Genomic DNA, 4997 nt, shown 5'->3' with positions numbered 1-4997 from the left:
TGACCCTCCAAATTAGACCCTCGAAAAAGGCTTCACTTGGAAAGTTTGGATTTTGATACGGTTGCTCTAAAATTTGGGTTAGACCCATTTCCCACTCAATTTGACCCCCTAAACAAGAATATGAAGTCGGATTTTCGAAAAACGAAACGGATCTTTTTATATACAGCTAAACAAGTTTCCGGTAACTTCCGAAGCACATTTTTAAGAACTTTTTGGGTCAAATTCAAATATAATCATTTCATTAAGTTCTCGACTCCAAACTCACATGTGAGGCTCTAGTTTCACTCTATCATTTTCCGGGTCGTTACAACCTAGTATTCCTCCCGAGCGGGATTTAGACTTCGGTAATGACCTTCTCCCAGACACGCAACCTATTTCTATTCCTCCTCACCGTATGGCTCCGACAGAACGTAAGGAGTTGAAAGAACAATAGAAAGATTTGTTGGATAAGGGTTTCATCCGATTGAGTATCTCTCCATGGGGTGCTCCAGGTTTGTTTGTTAGAAAGAAAGATGGGTCTCTTCGTATGTATATTAACTATCGTCAGTTGAACAAGGTGACCATTAAGAATAAGTAACCTCTCCCAAGGAAAGATGATTTATTTGACCAACTTCAAGGGGCAAGTTATTTCTCTAAGATTGATCTCCAATCGGGTTATCACCAATTGAGGGTGAAAGATGATGACATTTCTAAGATGGCTTTTCGAACTCGGTATGGTCATTATGAGTTTTTGGTAATGTTGTTTGGGTTGACTAATGCTCCAGCGGCGTTTATGGATTTGATGAATAGGGTGTTTAGACAATACCTTGACATGTTTGTGATTGTGATCATTGATGATATTTTGATCTACTCAAGAAGTAAGAATGTGCATGTTGATCATTTAAGGATCGTGTTGCCAATTCTTAAAGACCAACAAATTTTTGCAAATGTGAATTTTGGTTAAGGTCCGTAGCTTTTGCTTGGTCATATTGTGTCAAGCAAGGGTATTGAGGTATATCCTAAGAAGACGGATGCGGTCAAGAGTTGGCCTAGACCTCTAACTCCTTCAGACATTAGGAGTTTCTTGGGTTTGGCCGGTTACTATAGAAGGTTTGTTGAGGGATTTTCTTCAATTGCATCTCCTTTGACGGCTTTGACTCAAAAGAAGGCTAAGTTCATATGGTCTGAAGCTTGTGAGAAGAGTTTTTAAGAATTGAAATATAGACTTACTTTCGCTCCGATGTTGACCTTACCGGAAGGAACAAATGGTTTTGTGATATATTCTGATGCCTCGAGAATTGGGCTAGGATGTGTGCTCATGTAAAATGGGAAAGTTATTGCCTATGCCTCAAGGAAACTTAAAATTCATGAGAAGAATTATCCGACTCACGACCTTGAGTTGGCAGGGGTTGTTTTTGCCTTAAAGATTTGGAGACACTATTTGTACGGAGTTCATGTTGATGTGTTTACCGACCACAAGATTTTTCTATATGTGTTTAATCAAAAGGATTTGAATCTACACCAAAGAATGTGGCTTGAGTTATTGAAGGATTATGACATGAGTGTTCTTTATCACCCCGGTAAAGCTAATGTGGTAGCGGATGCTCTTAGTCGGTTATCCATGGGTAGTGTTGCTTATATGGAAGAAGAAAAGAAAGAGTTGGTTCGAGATGTTCATAGATTGGCTCGGTTAGGTGTTTAACTAGTGGTCTCCACCAAAGGTGGTGTTATGGTTCACAATAGTTCCGAATCGTCTTTTGTGGCGGATGTTAAAGCCAAGCAAGGTCTTGATACAATTTTGGTATAATTGAAAGAGGCGGTGCTTAAGAAATCCGCTGAGGCTTTCTCCCAAGGGGGAGATGGTTTACTTAGATACCAAAGTCGTTTATTTGTTCCGAATGTAGATAACTTGAGGGAACAAATTTTGACAGAAGCTCATAGTTCACAGCATTCCATTCACCCAGGATCCACCAAGATGTACCGTGATTTACGGGAAGTCTATTGGTGGAATGAGATAAAGAAGGATATTGCGGAATTTGTGGCTAAGTGTCAAAATTGCAAACAAGTAAAGGTTGAGCATCAGAGAGACCGGGAGGTTTATCCCAAGAAATTATATCCCTACTTGGAAGTGGGAGGACTTGAATATGGACTTTATTGTTGGTTTGTGATCTTAGGCGTATTTATATGCCTAAGTTGTCGAGATTAGCCCATGTTTTGATTGAATTAAAGAATGATCTTGAGTCTATTAGCTTGATTCTGTTAAACTTGCAATGATTGTGCACTAACACATGTGATTAGTTGTTTCAGGAACTGTCAAGGAAGTTAGATTTGATTCGGAGAAAAAGAAGCGAAGAAGAGAAAAAAATGGCTAAGGCAAAAATCACCAGTGGTTGGCGCACTGGTAGGCGTGGCGCACCACTGATGAAACTTTAGAGAGGCTCGCTGGGTGCACTGCTAGGCGCGAGGTGCCAAGGGCCAAATTTCAGAGCGCTTTGTGAGGCGCAATGATGGGCGGTCGCGCCAGGAGCCCAACTTCAGGCACTGCTTCCTGGTGCCATACCCTAAGGGAATTCCGACTTTTTCAGTGAAAATTGTATTAAACAGGATTCCTAAGTGAAGTAGAATTCGACTCTAATTTTCCCAACCGTTATAAATAGACCCTAGGGCTAATTTGTAGGGAGTTCAAAATTATTTTGGGTGTACATGAGCAAGTGCAATCGTTTGTAATAGGTTTTACCTTCCTAACTCTTCTATTTTTCGGAAATTGCATGAATAATTGTATTTTGTGGTTTTTTAATAGCATGAGTGGCTAAACGCCCTAGTTCTGGGGCTGTAGCTACGAATCGAATGTTGAATATTTAAGGTTTATGAATTAATTCTTGGTTGTCATTATAATTTACTTTTATATTCTTGTTTTAGTATTTTGTTCTTGATCACCATAAGATAAACTATTGTCTTAATCTTAAAATTGAAAGAGGAGGGGTTAGATAGACCAGAAAATATAGAGAGCTCGATCATCCATTGACTTGAGGTGATTTGTGTTTAGGAGTGACGCTCGGACGAACAACTTGCTTGGTTACGAAACAAAATGAAATATAAATGCTCGCCAGTTAGGTCTGTTTATCCCCGCTCAACGATGTAGTTTGACAGCTAGCTGGAGTAGGCAACTAGAGGTCGAGAGACCCGACTCATTCAATTAACCCTGTAAACCAGTAACTTGACAACTAAAATTAGTTCTAAGCCAAGAATATGATACATGAAATTCATTGCATGCTGCAACCCTAGAACTGTCTTTTACTTGCTTGAAACATCATCTTAAAGTGTTTCACATTTAGTTTCTTATATTTATTGCGTAATTCGTAGTAGTAGTTAATAATCATCACCATTTGTTAAAACAGTTACTTTTAGTTTATTTGTAGAATTGAGTGTTAAATATAAATTGATCATAAGTCCCTTGGGAACGATAACTCCTCTCTTTACGAATCTACATTACTTGAGCGACCACGTACACTTGCGTGCATATTGGGGAGCAACAAGTTTTTGGCGCCACTGCTGGGGACTTAGAAATTGATTTATATTCGATTTTATTAAGTCTACAATTAGAATATTCAGGTGTTAATAACTTGATCTTAGCTTGTTATTATAGGTACTGGACTATTAACTCTGGCTCAGAAAGGAGAACTTGTCGAACCAGATAATGAACCCAAAAAGGCTTTACGCCTACGCAGAAAAATGCTAATCAAGGACATTATGGAGAATTGGGGTTAGGTCTTCATGGAAACAATGAGGGTAATAACCAAGAGGCACCGCCTATCATACCACCAAGACTAGTCCGTGAAGTGGCAGTCCCACTCACAACCAATGTAGCGTCTAGTATAAGGAAACCACCACTGGGGGGTAGGTTTGAACTAAAACAGGGCATGGTACAACTTCTCCATTCTAATGGACAATTTACTGGCCTCTCCCACGAGGTTCCTCAAATCGACATTAGGAACTTTATAGAGATTAGTGATACATACATCCCAAATGGAGTCTCATCGGACTATGTGAGGCTGACATTGTTCCCATATGCATTGTTAGGAGCCGCTGGGCAGTGGTTAGATTCCGAGCCACCAAACTCCATCACTACATACGATTATCTAGCAAACAAGTTCTTGAGTCGATTCTTTCCATCCAAGAAAACCGTACGGTTGATGAGTGAGATATTAAGCTTTAAGTAAAAGCAGGGGGAGGATATGTACCAAGCATAGTCTCGTTTTAAACAAATGTTGAATGCTTGCCCGCACCACTGCAAACTAATGAGGTACTTGCTCACACGTTCTTTGAGGGTTTGATTATAATGCACGTGTACTTCTTAATAGTGCAGCAGGTGGACAAGCCATAACAAAAAATTATGAAGAGTTATTTGACTTAGTCGATAGACTCTCAGAAGGAAACCCGGGGTATGAGGGGGAAATGCCTAGGACCACAACCCAAAGGGCCGCAAGAATCTTAGATGTAGATCAAGCCACCGCCATAAATGCCAAACTGGATGCGATGCAACATAATATAACCATGCATCTCAAACAAATGTCCCTAAAACAAGCATCGGTTAACATGGTAGAACAAGCATTTAATTGGTGTGGGGTATGTGGTAGTAGAGCTCATGAAACCGAACTATGTAAAGCAAACCTAGATTCCGTAAACTATGTGGGTAATGCGCAAAGAGGTGGAGGTCAGCAAAACTATGGTAATACCTAAAACTCCAGTTGGAGGAACCATCCTAACTTCTCATGGGGTGGGAACCAAAACCAAAACCAGGCGCAAGGGTCTAACCAATACCGTTCACAAGGGGTTGGGCAACAATACCAAAATCCTAACCAAGGCGCAAATCCTAATGCACCAAAGGGGGGGATGACTAATGAGGAGTTACTCCAAAAGCTCATGGTTGAACTAGGGACAAAGATAAATACTAGGATAGATAAGAAGGATGAGAACATCAGAAGCATTCAAATGTCCCAAATGAGTTTAGAGAAACA

Source organism: Solanum tuberosum, unplaced genomic scaffold, assembly GCF_000226075.1.
Source record: "Solanum tuberosum cultivar DM 1-3 516 R44 unplaced genomic scaffold, SolTub_3.0 scf00070, whole genome shotgun sequence".
Lineage (NCBI taxonomy): Eukaryota > Viridiplantae > Streptophyta > Magnoliopsida > Solanales > Solanaceae > Solanum > Solanum tuberosum.
Note: the sequence above shows the minus strand (reverse complement) of the source record.